The sequence below is a fragment of the Phyllobates terribilis genome, unplaced genomic scaffold (assembly GCF_046119375.1).
Source record: "Phyllobates terribilis strain yellow unplaced genomic scaffold, ASM4611937v1 Scaffold_13__5_contigs__length_258822181, whole genome shotgun sequence".
Taxonomy (NCBI): Eukaryota; Metazoa; Chordata; class Amphibia; order Anura; family Dendrobatidae; genus Phyllobates; species Phyllobates terribilis.
This window is the reverse complement of record NW_027362773.1, coordinates 136,647,949-136,661,484: the sequence shown is the minus strand read 5'-3', so window position 1 is coordinate 136,661,484 and position 13,536 is coordinate 136,647,949.

The window sequence follows — 13,536 nt, the reverse complement described above, 5'->3', positions numbered from 1 at the left end:
AATGACACCCAGAGTAGATACGGTTTCCCTCTATGCCAGTCCTTTCACTGAGCTAAATACAACTTTCAGCAAAAAAAGCTGTGGACTGGCTCCATACCATCCCTGCCACATTCTCCTGTCCATGTGTTTGTGGGTAGGCAGTCCTTCCCAGTAACTGCACTGAGAACGGCATGGGTAATGTTGTGGGACCTGTGCTTGTGGATACCGTGAAAAATAATGGCGGCTGGGGACAGAGTATGGATACCCGGTCGCTGCCGCCATAAGATTGTGGACAGCTTCCACCTCTACGAGCCTAAAAGGCCACATTTCAGGTGCAAGCAGCTGCCCAGAAATCTGGCAGTTTAGTGTTGCGGCCTGTGGGTGGGCGGGTGGCTGGCTGCATACTTGCGCTTGCATTCCAAGTAACAGAAAACTAAGCAGATGGAGGCCTCTATCATCATCATGACCTCACCTCGGCACTATGAACTCTCCTGAAGGAGAAGCCATGGCCCACCGGAGGAGTCTCCGATTCTCAGGTGGGCCCGTCCAACCCTGCCTAGAAGCAGCCCTGGCTAAGAAAAGTGTGGGGGACACTCTATGGCTGCTTTTTTAATGTGGATCGGACATGCTTATGCATGTTATTTCTTAAAAAGCATTGCAGATCAGGCCATTCTCCAACTTTGTATTCATGAAGTTAAATGCGCAAACAAAGATGTTTGTGTGTCAAAGTGTGGCACCCCGGCGGGTTCAAATGCCACAGAGGTACTGCATCTCACCCAGAGGTGTGGTATCTCACTCTCAGGTAAGGAAGGAGTACTGCCCGGGACCCTAACACCTACATCCAACACTACACTACTCCAGACGAGAAGGAGGTGGCAAGATGCGCTGCTCCTCTGCTAAACCCTGTCCCTGGCTGGAGTGGGGGGAACCAAAGTAGGGGGAACCATGTAGTGGGTGTGGGTGGAGGAAGAAGTTCAATGGAGCTCAGTAAGAAGTGATATAAAAGAGAGGGTGTAACATTCTAGAGTTAGAGTCTGAGAGGGAGTCTGAGTAAGAGGACGAGTGGGCAGCAGGAGCTCTGCAGGAGCTCTGCTCAGGGGAAGCACGGGCCTGAGTTAGGAGGCCCAGGTGAAGGAGAGGAGGAAGGAACGGGAGCAGAGAGAAGGCTCTAGGAGTGAAGAAAGGATCCCAGGGGTACAGGCAGTGCTGGAGGCCACCCATACGCCCGAATCTACCAGGCAGTGGAGGGATCGGGTCGCAGAGGGGACTGGCCCCTAACTAGTGAAAATTGCAACGTTCAACTAGGTAACCGGAGGGTGCAGCATTTCAGGTGCTGCAGCCAAAAGCCATATCTATCTCACCGAAAAGGTGGCCATAGAGGACCCATGGGACAGAAAAGACGTCGCCCGACAAGGGCCGCAGTCGCTGGATTGGTACACTGGGTGTGAGGTGTAGGGAGACGGCCAGAAGGAACACACATAAGGGGGCCCCGTTATGTACTCCGGAGGTACCTGAGGCTTTGCTGAACCCCTCCCTGAGTAAGCACAGGACGACGTGGGAAGTTATGATCTGCAGTTGTAACCAGGAGCAAAGTGAGAACTGTGGATAAATCTGGAAGACTGCACCCCACTGTCTCTGTGAATTATTACTGCTGCGCCATCACCCCCTGCACAACACTGCACAGCAATATCTATAACATCACCATTTCCTGCCCTGTAGCTAAGCTCTGCCTGTAGAGAGCTGAACCAATACTGCTGCACTAACATCAGCACCAGAGGATCTGCTCCACAGCGGCGGCTCCCTTTTGCCGCATGCCACAGGTAGCGTCATGAACTTTATATAAAAACTATCCCCTTTCCTAAATTCCCCTTTTATTGACCGCCCTGGGTCACGGACCGGGTCACCACCACTGTGACATATCCTCTAGCAACGGCCGACCCGGCTACCAAGTACCCCACGGCCCAGGGGGTGCATCAAAAGCACCACTGACAAGTGCGAGTTGATGTTGGACGGGTTGTCATTGCTTCTGCAACAAGCTGCATTAGAGGACTTCCTGGAGAAATGACACCCAGGGTAGATACGGTTTCCCTCTATGCCAGTCCTTTCACTGAGCTAAATACAACTCTCAGAAAAAAAAGCTGTGGACTGGCTCCATACTCTCCCTGGCCACATTCACCTGTCCACGTGTTTGTGGTTAGGCGGTCGTTCCCAGTAAGTGCACTGGGGAGGCGACGGGTAATGTTGTGGGACCCTTGCTTGTGGAAGGCGGAGACGATACCGGGAGAAATAGTGGTGGATGGGGACCAAGTATGGACACCCGGCCGCCGCCGGCATGAGGTTATGAAAAGCTTCCGCTTCCTTGAGCCTAAAAAGCCACATTTCAAGTGAAAGCAGCTTTAGAGGACTTCCTGGGAGAAATGAAAGCTGGGTAGATATGGTTTCTTAAGTCCTTTCACCAAGCTAAAGAACATGGCTATGGTGAAATACAACTCAGCAAAAAAAGCTGTGGACTGGCTCCGTATCGTCCCTGGCCACATTCACCTGTCCACGTGTTTGTGGTTAGGTGGTCCTTCCCAGTAAGTGTACTGGGGAGGACACGGGTAATGTTGTAAGACCCGTGCTAGTGGAAGGCGGAGACGACACCGGGAGAAACAATAGCGTCTGGGGACGGAGTATAGACACCTGGCCGCCGCAGGCATGAGGTTGTGAAAAGCTTCCGCCTCCATGAGCCTAAAAGGCCATATTTCAAGTGCAAGCCGCTGCCCAGAAATCTGGCAGTTTAGGTGTTGCGGCCTGTGGGTAGGTGGGTGGGTGACTGGATGCATACTTGCGCTTGCATTCCAAGTAACAGAAAACTAAGCAGATGGTGGCCTCTATCATCATCATGGCCTCACCTCGGCACTATGAACTCTCCTGAAGGAGAAGCCAGGGCCCACCGGAGGAGTCTCCTGTTCTCTGGTGGGTCCGTTCAACCCTGCCGAGAAGCAGCCCTGACTAAGAAAAGTGTGGGGAAAGGTTCCCGGACACTCTATGGCTGCTTTTTTAATGTGGGTCGGACATGCTTATGCATGTTATTTCTTAAAAGGCTTTGCAGATCAGGCCATTCTCCAACTCTGTATTCATGAAATTAAATGCGCAAACAAAGAGGTTTATGTGTCAAAGTGTGGCGCCCCTGCGGGTTCAGTCTACACAGAGGTACCGCATCTCACCCAGAGGTGTGGTATCTCACTCTCAGGTAAGGAAGGAGTACTGCCCAGGACCATAACACCTGCATCCAGCACTACACTACTCCAGACCAGCAGGAGGGGAAAGATGTGCTGCTCCTCTGCTGAGCCCTGTCTCTGGCTGGAGTGGGGGGAACCAAAGTAGGGGGAACCATGTACTGGGTATGGGTGGAGGAATTAGTTCAAGGGAGCTCAGTAAGAAGCGTTATATAGAGAGTGTGGAACATTCTAGAGTCGGAGTCTGAGAGGTAGTCTGAGTCAGAGGATGAATGGGGAGCAGGAGCTCTGCAGGAGCTCTGCTCAGGGTAAGCGTGGGCCTGAGTGAGGAGGCCCAGGAAAAGGAGAGGAGGAAGGAACGAGAGCAGAGAGAAGGCTCCAGGAGTGTTGAAAGGATATCAGGGTACGGGCAGTGCTGGAGGCCACCCTTACGCCCAAATCTACCAGGCAGTGGAGGGATCGGGTCGCAGAGGGGACCGGCCCCTAACTGGTGAGAATTGCAACGTTCAACTAGGTAACCGGAGGGTGCAGCATTTCAGGTGCTGCAGCCAAAAGCCATATCTATCTCACCGAAAAGGTGGCCATAGAGGACCCAGGGGACAGAAAAGACGTCGACCGACAAGGTCCGCGGTCGCTGGATTGGGACTCTGGGTGTGAGGTGTAGGGAGACGGCCAGAAGGAACACACAGAAGGGGGTCCCGTTATGTACTCCGGAGGTACCTGAGGGTTTGCTGAACCCCTCCCTGAGTAAGCACAGGACGACGTGGGAAGTCATGATCTGCAGTTGTAACCAGGAGCAAAGTGAGAACTGTGAGTAAATCCGGAAGACTGCACCCCACTCTCTCTGTGAATTATTACTGCTGCGCCATCACCCCCTGCACAACACTGCACAGCAATATCTATAACATCACCATTTCCTGCCCTGGAGCTAAGCTCTGCCTGTGGAGAGCTGAACCAATTCTACTGCACTAACATCAGCTCCAGAGGACCTGCTCTGAAGCGGCGGCTCCCTTTTACCGCATACCACAGGTGTCGTCATGAACTTTATATAAAAACTATAATCCCGTTTCCAAAATTCTCCTTTTATTGACCGCTCTGGGTCACAGACCGGGTCACCGCCACTGTGACATATGCCCTAGCCACGACCGGCCCGGCTACCAAGTACCCCATGGCCCAGGTGGCGCGTCAGAAGTGACGTGCCCCCTGGGCAGTGTGTGCACGCGTGTGGGATACTCGGAGCCGGGGCTCTGGGGGTTGTTGTCTCCGTGGCGGCAACCCGGTCCCGTGGCTAAGGGTCGTCAAACCAGTGGCAGTCTTTTATATGTTTTAGGTTAATGTCCGACTATGCCACCCGTGGATTGCTGTCAGGATGTACCGCCGCTGTGAGGCAGACCGCTGAGGCTGGTGTTATGTGCGCAGCAGAGGATGGGACAACTCCCCACGGGAGGAGTATAGCCTCAGGGCAGTGAGTGTGGATGATGGGAGTGATGGTGCACGGGTGAAGCAGGAACGACTCAGAGTCTTTGCAGTGCAGTTCAGGGTCTTTACTGATGATGATAAGGAAGACCCTCCCGGGAGTACTGGCTAGCATAAGGGGCCTGGTCAGTCTGTGAACAAACAGGAGTTCCCCTGGCCAGGTGGAGTTGTAGGCCTCCCCGTCTGTCTGCACTCTTCCTGGCTACCTTGCTGTAAGTGAGTGGAAGTAGCCCACGTCCCTGAGTATACCGTGTGGTGCTCACCCGTATGGCTGGTGACTTGGACCCTCTGGTAGCTTACGCTCCTCGCTGGCGGTTACAGTCCCTTGTGTGTGACTGAGCCTCCGGGCTTCCTATGGCCAAAGGACCTGAAATCCCCTGCCGGCTGGTTTCTGCTGCTGGACTTAGAGATCCTCACAGCCGCGAACTGCGTTGTCCGGTCATAGTGTCTTCATCCAGGACGAGCAATATCTGCTTCCAGTCCCTGGCACTCAGCTCCTGCTCCTACAGAGCTCCTAGCTGTTCCTGTCCCTGTGTCTGGAACTTCACTCAGAAGTAGACAAGTGCGAGTTCATGTTGGATGGGCTGCCATTGCTTCTGCAACAATCTGCATTAGAGGACTTCCTGGAGAAATGACACCCAGGGTAGATACGGTTTCCCTCTATGCCAGTCCTTTCACCGAGCTAAATACAACTCTCAGCAAAAAAAGGTGTGGACTGGCTCCATACTGTCCCTGGCCACATTCACCTGTCCACGTGTTTGTGGTTAGGCGGTTCTTCCCAGTAAGTGCACTGGGAAGGGCATGGGTAATGTTGTGCTTGTGGAAGGCGGAGACGACACCGGGAGAAACAATGGTGACTGTGGACCGAGTATGGACACCCCGCCGACGTCTGCATGAGGTTATGAAAAGCTTCCGCCTACAGGAGCCTAAAAGGCCACAGTTCAAGTGCAAGCAGCTGTCAAAAATTTGGCAGTATAGTATTGCAGCCTGTGGGTGGGTGGGTGGCTGGTTGCATACTTGCACTTGCATTCCAAGGAATGGGGTAGGGACATCAGAATGCTGCACTGGGACATGGACGTGGACGGTGATTGTTGCAAGTCTGCAACGACAGGTGCATGGTGGGAAGCATTTTCACATGTGCCAAGGAACACTTATGATGGGCACACTTTTAGGCAGTGACCTCGGAGTCAGAAATGCTTCCAGAGGTCTTCCCCATGCTGTTCCCATGTCTTTTCAGCACTGTATGCATGGGTCTGATGATGTGTCACACACCACATGGCCAGGTAACGTTGTAAAATGTTAAAATGACATTTCCAAGTGAATGCATTTGTCTTTGTTGAAAGCAATGCAAAAGTTCAATAACGCATCAAAAACTCTACGTGTAAACATAGCCCAAGGTGTGAAGGAGTATTTTTGGTTTTGGTTATTTATTTTGCCTTATATGCAAGTCATTACCCAGGAAAGGATGTTCCTTAATATATTTCCCAGGAAAATCCATTTTTGCTTTGTTTTTATTTTGAGTCCGTAAAAGTGGCGTAATAATCTGACAAAGTTGTTGACAGCAGTGACAAGGGAGTCAGAAATGCTTCCAGGAGTCTTCCCCATGCTGTTCCCATGTCATTTGAGCACTGTCCCCATCGATTTGGGCAATTTTTAGGCCCTTTGCAGACCGCCGGGGGGAGCCGCCTGAAAAATGCTCGAGTTTCCCATAGACTTACATTGGGCTAGTTGCTCGAGTCGAGCACCCGAGTATTCCAATGTGCTCGACCTGAGCATCGAGCACCCGAGCATTTTAGTGTTTGCTCATCACTAGTAATTTATTAATAAATGAGTAAATTTGTTGAAAAAAAATGACGTAGGGTCCCCCATAATTTTATTAACCAGTAGAGGGAAAGCAGGCAGGTGGGGTAGTATCCATGGAGCTTCCCAGGCTACTAATATCAATCCCCATCTGTATACATAACCTTTACTGGCTATTAAATTGGGAGACCCCCCCCCAAAAAAAATGACGTGGAGTCGCCCTAGTTTAAAAGCTAGCAAAGACTTTGCAGACAGCTGGGGACTGATATTAATAGCCTAGGAAGGGGCCATGAATATTGGCCCCCTCTGAGGCTAGAAACAGGAGCGCCAATTCTAGCACTTAGCCTCGCTCTTCCCGCTGCCCAGTAGCAGTGGCAGTGGGTTATAGGGTTGGGGTTGATAGTTGGGCTCAGGGTATGTACCCACGTAGCATTTTTCAAGCATATATGCTGCGGAATCTCCGCATCGTAAACGCTTGTGAAACGCTATGTAATCCGCCCCCTAGGTCCCCAATGGGATTACGCAAGTTCAATGCCCATGCTGCGGATTTTTCCCCAGCGCTTTTGATGGGGGGAAAAATCCGCAGCATGTTCATTAATTTTGCGTTTCCGCAAGCGGAATTGCCTTTGCAGTGCAATAAAAAACGCAAGGCAACTCCGCATGTGGAAATCGCGCGATAAACACACGATAAATGCGTGCGGAATTCCGCATACGTTTATCCGGGAGAGGACATGCAGAAATGAAGCAGAAAATTTCTGCTTCATTTCCGCAGCATGGGCACATAGCCTTATAATGCCAGCTAACATCAAGTCCAGGTTAGCAATGGAGAGGTGTCTATAAGACGCCCCCCATTACTAACCTCGTAATGTAAGTAAAATGTGAAATAAAGCATCCACACCCAGAATAAAATATTTTATTTGAAATAAAGACAGTATTCTTTAAATATTTTAAATTAAACCATACTTATGATCACGCCCATTCAACTGAAGCCCTTGATCACCTGTAATAAAAATGAAATAATAATAAAAACCTCATCCTTTCCTTTCCGACTAAATAATGAGAGTCCCATGAAGATTCCATGAACAAAGCATTCACATAGTATGTTCATTTGACGGCAATACACTGACTCAGTGTTTAGCCGGCAAATGAGGTCACCGCATGAGCAGTTAGTATTTTCCCACGCTTGCCAATGAGTTCAACTCAGTTCAACTCATTGGCAAGCGTGGAAAAATACTCACTGCGCATGTGCTGACCTCATTTGCCGGGAATACACTGAGTCAGTGTATTGCCGGTGAATGAACAGAGCGGTCACATATAGTGTGGCCGCTCTGTTCATAGAATCTTCGTGGGATATTCATAATTTGGACTGCGTCGGAAAGGTAAGGATGAGGTTGGTTTATTATTTTACTTTTATTACAGGTGATCATGGGATTCAGGATTAGCTGTAAGGTGAGTATATGTTTTTTTATTTTTTATTTTTTGCAGGGGTGGAGAATACCGGGGACAAGGTGTAGGTGAATATTATGTGTTTCAATTTTTTTTTAATTTTTTTTATTTATTTTGACATTTCTTTTTTTACACTCAGCAGAGCACAGACGCCGGTGGATGGGAGACTACTACTCCCATCCAGCGGCGCCTGTGCTCGCTGTTTCTTATGGCAGGAGGCGCCAGCTGATGGTGGTAATATTACCATCATCCGGCGCCTATGACCCACGGTAAGCCATTTACCACCAGGTCACCTACCTCAGAGATCTGACCACGGTAATGCAATTACCACTATCAGAGCCTGTGTTCCTGCACTGTCATACAAATGACTATGCAGGAAGTGAGGAAAATTCGGGTCCCCCATTCAAATGAATGGTGTCCGTGTTCGGGTTTGCGGTTCGGGTACTGTTCTGGTACTCGAACCCGAACTTTAAAAAACTGTTCGAACAGTGACAGGTTCGCCCATCACTAATTATTATATGAAACAGTAGAAATCCTTATTAAATACATATAATGAAAACAATGTTTAGAGAGAGTGTACACAGCAAGATAAATACACATAATAAAAACATATATGGACGGTGTTCAAGGTGCATGAATACAATCACTATACGGTACACAAACAAGTTTATATATAATCAAGAAATGCACAGGTTGTCTATAGGTAACACTAAAGACATATACCTTAGGGCATGTACCAATAATTATTTTGGAAAATACATGCTAGTCAGACCCCATAATATGCATGATCCACTACAAACATAGGATAGATGGCATGTATCAATTATATACAGTACAGACCAAAAGTTTGGACACAGCTTCTCATTTAAAGATTTTTCTGTATTTTCATGACTATGAAAATTGTACATTCACACTGAAGGCATCAAAACTATGAATTAACACATGTGGAATTATTTACTTAACAAGAAAGTGTGAAACAACTGAAAATATGTCTTATATTCTAGGTTCTTCAAAGTAGCTACCTTTTGCTTTGATGATGGCTTTGCACACTCTTGGCATTCTCTTGATGAGCTTCAAGAGGTAGTCACCGGAAATGGTTTTCACTTCACAGGTGTGCACTGTCAGGTTTAATAAGTGGGATTTCTTGCCTTATAAATGGGGTTGGGACCATCAGTTGTGTTGTGCAGAAGTCAAGTGTATACACAGCTGATAGTCCTACTGAATAGACTGTTAGAATTTGTATTATGGCAAGAAAAAAGCAGCTAAGTAAAGAAAAACGAGTGGCCATCATTACTTTAAGAAATGAAGGTCAGTCAGTCGAAAAAATTGGGAAAACTTTGAGTGTCCCCAAGTGCATTTGCAAAAACCATCAAGTGCTACAGAGAAACTGGCTCACATGAGGAGCGCCCCAGGAAAGGAAGACCAAAAGTCACCTCTGCTTCTGAGGATAAGTTTATCCGAGTCACCAACCTCTGAAATCGCAGGTTAACAGCAGCTCAGATTAGAGACCAGATCAATTCCACACAGAGTTCTAGTAGCAGACACATCTCTACAACAACTGTTAAGAGGAGACTTTGTGCAGCAGGCCATCATGGTAAAATAGCTGCTAGGAAACCACTGCTAAGGACAGGCAACAAGCAGAAGAGACTTGTTTGGGCTAAAGAACACAAGGAATGGACATTAGACCAGAGGAAATCTGTGCTTTGGTCTGATGTGTCCAAATTTGAGATCTTTGGTTCCAACCACCGTGCCTTTGTGCGACGCAGAAAAGGTGAACGGATGGACTCTACATGCCTGGTTCCCACCGTGAAGCATGGAGGAGGAGGTGTGATGGTGTGGGGGTGCTTTGCTGGTGACACTGTTGGGGATCTATTCAAAATTGAAGGCATACTGAACCAGCATGGCTACCACAGCATCTTGCAGCGGCATGCTATTCCATCCGGTTTGCGTTTAGTTGGACCATCATTTATTTTTCAACAGGACAATGACCCCAAACACACCTCCAGGCTGTGTAAGTGCTATTTGACCAAGAAAGAGAGTGATGGGGTGCTACACCAGATGACCTGGCCTCCACAGTCACCAGACCTGAACCCATTCGAGATGATTTGGGGTGAGCTGGACCGCAGAGTGAAGGCAAAAGGGCCAACAAGTGCTAAGCATCTCTGGGAACTCCTTCAAGATTGTTGGAAGACCATTTCCAGTGACTACCTCTTGAAGCTCATCAAGAGAATGCCAAGAGTTTGCAAAGCAGTCATCAAAGCAAAAGGTGGCTACTTTGAAGAACCTAGAATATAAGACATATTTTCAGTTGCTTCACACTTTTTTGTTAAGTATAACATTCCACATGTGTTAATTCATAGTTTTGATGCCTTCAGTGTGAATATACAATTTTCATAGTCATGAAAATACAGAAAAATCTATAAATGAGAAGGTGTGTCCAAACTTTTGGTATGTACTGTATATATGTCCAATGTTTCATAATCAACAAAGACCATTAGGGACCCTGCCAATATATGTTACCTCAAATGAGTAGTAGCCACAACACTGCCCTGCCAGGAACACTGTGTGGTGGCTACTACACTTGTATTACCTCATTCCTGCAGCTCAGCCTGTACACTGACTGGAGCAATCACGCTCCTGTCAGTGTATCACAGCTGCAGAATAGAGCGCTCACATTATCTGATGTGACCTTTCTATTCATGAGATTAACATGGGACCCTCACTATATGGACTATGGCGGACAGGTGAGGATAAGGTTTGTTTATTATGTTACTTTTATTACAGGAGACAATGGCTTTGGGGATTAGGTGTAAGGTGAGTATATGGTGTTTTTTTTATGTTTTGCAGGGTACAAGGACATTGGGGCAAGGTGTAGGTGAGTGCAATGTGTTTTTGTTTATTTGAATTTTTTTATTAATTTTAACATTTTTTTTTTTTACTTTCAGCACAGGCGCCTCTGACAACAGAATACTGCTCCCATCCAGCGGCGCCTGTGCTTGCTATTTCCTAAGACAGCAGGCGCCGGATGATGGGGGTAGTAGTCCCATCAGCCGGCGCCTATGACTCTCAGAAAGCTTTTTACTGCTAGTCACTGTCACGGCTGTGGGATCACACTGGTCATGCTTTTTACCACTGGTCACTGTCACAGCTGTGGGATCACGCTGACATCAGTAACGTTATTACCGCTGATCAGATCCTGTGTTTCCTGCGCTGTCACGCAGATGACAGCAGAGGAAACACCCGAACCCAGAGATCGCCGCACTGAACCCAGGTATATACATCTATGTCTATCTAATAGATAGTCATAGATTTATATACCTGGCTTCAGTGCGGTGCTCAGCTCAGATGATTCAGAAATTGAATCAAATGAGCTTGTTACAAGGACCCGAGCACTCGAGCACCACGCAATGCTCGGCACTGCTTGATCAAGCACCCCAATGCTCAAGCTAGTACTGAGCAGAGCACACTCATCCATCACTAGTCCCTGCACGTTTCCTCTCTTTAGAGAATCATCAAGGGAGAATAAGGGCCGGCGCGCCACAGAAAACACCATGTTTCATATACCATGTTACCGGTCTCATAAAAAAGAACTTCTGTGTGACTTGTGGGAAAGGTCGATTCAATTTAAATGTACACTGACTGTGCTTTTGCACAGCTATCTCTTCACTTCCGGCAGCGACTCCATCACTTCCGGTAGATGGAGTGCAAGTCTTGGCGGTGACACGCATATTTCATAGCCAGGCGGTGCATGTTGAAGTGCAAACAGCCATGGTGGAATGCATACAATAGGTGAGAGAACAATTATCACATGGAAACGATTATGCCACTAGAGAGTAAAACATGAGGCAGCTATGTTGGGACAAATCAATTAAAAAAAAAACACATGCTGCAGTACTTGGTCCCAGATTGTCACTCAATAACTAACACCATCCACAGGTAAACTCAATTCCGCATACAATGGAGCAGGGCCCAGGACAGTGTATAAGTACGGCATTATTATAAATCCTTATATGCCATACTGACCCAAAATGGTAAATGGCAAGGAGATAATAGCAACAGCACCAAAAAAGTCACGGGCAAAGAGAGACATCATGTTCTCAAAAACAAAGCATGCTCAGTTTAGAAAAAAACACAAAAAACGAGGGTTCTTAACAACACAGTGTAACAGAACAAAGATATTAATTAGAAGGAAATCCCAGAATATATCCAGAGATACAGGGAAAGAAACAATTCTCAAGGACCTCAATTTAATGGGGTGCTGAGGTAGTGGAATAGTCTAAGGCTAATGCACCCGAACAAAATACTACATTGACTGTCCCCTATCTGTCAGTGGAGGTTGGCACCCTAAAACCTGTGCAAGTGGCGCCCACACTACGTGTTGACTCTTTCAATACTCCTAGTCCTATCAATCCCTAGAGGTACAAGAAACATCTAAATAACAATTGGCCATAAAGGCCACTAGGTTTCATTGTCCATAGCCTAGAGATGCATCTAGTCTCGCTTTGTAAGATCTTTTTGTCCCAATCCCCTCCCCTTTGTGGGACAATGTTTCTGTCAATTCCCATAAACCACATGACTTCTGTGTGACCCTGATGTACACTGTTCACATGTCTCGCTATATTTGTATCTTTTTTCACGACTATGTCCCTTTGGAGCTCTCCAACCCTACTTCTCAGTTCTCTTTTTGTTTTCCCCACATACCCAAGTCTGCACTCTCATGTGGCTTTGTAAATGACTCCTTTACATCTAGAGTTAATGAATGACTTGATCTAAAACATCTCACTCTTTCTTTGGAACATTAACCTATATGCTACACAGCCCCTACACCTGTAGCTACCTTTAGTGAGCATTTGTAGTGAATTTTTCTCATTATGAGTGGTGTAGTGGCTATGTACCAGCCCATCCTTCAAGGATCTACCCCTTTTACAGGTAATTTGAGGAGTTGATTTTACCAATGTGCCAATGTCCTCACCCATCTCCAGGATAGGCCAGTGCTTCTGGAGTATTTTTCGGACCTCATGCAATTTATTTGAGAAGGTGGTGATAAACCAGATTTTGCTATCCTCTGTAAGTCTCAGGGATGGGTTCAACATGGAGGTGTGGTCCCTAGCTTGTGTATCCCCGTATGCCCTGGATATCACTTTTTTATGGTAACCCCTCTCATGGAACCGGTTCTTAAGATCATTAGCTTGTTCCTCAAAGCTAATGTCGTCCAAGCAGTTGCTGCATACTCGCATGAACTGCCCCTTAGGTATTCTTCTTTTCAGAGAGTGGGTGGTTGCTTTGCCAATTGGTAGCTGTTGCCTTCCCGAATGCTTTTGTCATTACCTTTTCATTCTCTTTCTTCTGGATAAAAATGTCCAGGAATGGTAAATTGTCAGTACAAATCTCATAGGTAAATTGCAGGTTCAATTTGTTTTGGTTGAGTCTTTATCACGCAAGTTGTGGGAAAGACTTAGTGCAACTCAAAGAGAAGAGGGAAAGGAAGTCTAGAGTATAGGAAAAATAGGGAAAGAAGGGAGTGGAGACCTCCTAGCTGATAGAATATCACCCTGTCTCCCCTAACATCCCTATATTGACTGCTCACTAGTGATGAGCGAGTATGTTCTGTTAA